Raw genomic sequence first — 485 nt, 5'->3', positions numbered from 1 at the left:
TCATGGCCACTTATTTGTCTCCTGGCTGCAGCCCAGAGGAAGGGAGGAAAGGAAGCTATAAGAGGGTGAGGAAGTAAAAAACTCTGGGCATTTTGATGATAATACTAATAATTTTTTTAAAAACCCACTTGGTAATCATCAATGTGACCTAGCAAAGCCATGTATCTGATCCACAAGGGGGAAGAGGGTTAACTCAGCATTCCAGAATCTACAACAAGAAGCATGTCTTAAGAAGATAATTATGTAGCACCAATTTCTCGCTGTCTCTCAGGTAATTTTTCCTCTTCCTTCGAGCCCTCGGCTGTGATGGTCACTCTTGGAGCACAGCTCAGTGGTACTTCTCATCAGCCACACAGGCGGGCGTGAAGGGAATGCAGTCACACACCACAGAGAAAACAGGCGTCACCCAATGCAACTCTCCTGATGCCGGAAAAACGAGTTCCCCATGGGCTCATCCTGGGGTTGCTGCTTGGCCAGCCAGGCCT

This window comes from Elephantulus edwardii, unplaced genomic scaffold (assembly GCF_000299155.1).
Source record: "Elephantulus edwardii isolate Elephantulus edwardi_28Jun2011 unplaced genomic scaffold, EleEdw1.0 scaffold00267, whole genome shotgun sequence".
NCBI lineage: Eukaryota > Metazoa > Chordata > Mammalia > Macroscelidea > Macroscelididae > Elephantulus > Elephantulus edwardii.
This window is presented reverse-complemented; position numbering follows the sequence as displayed.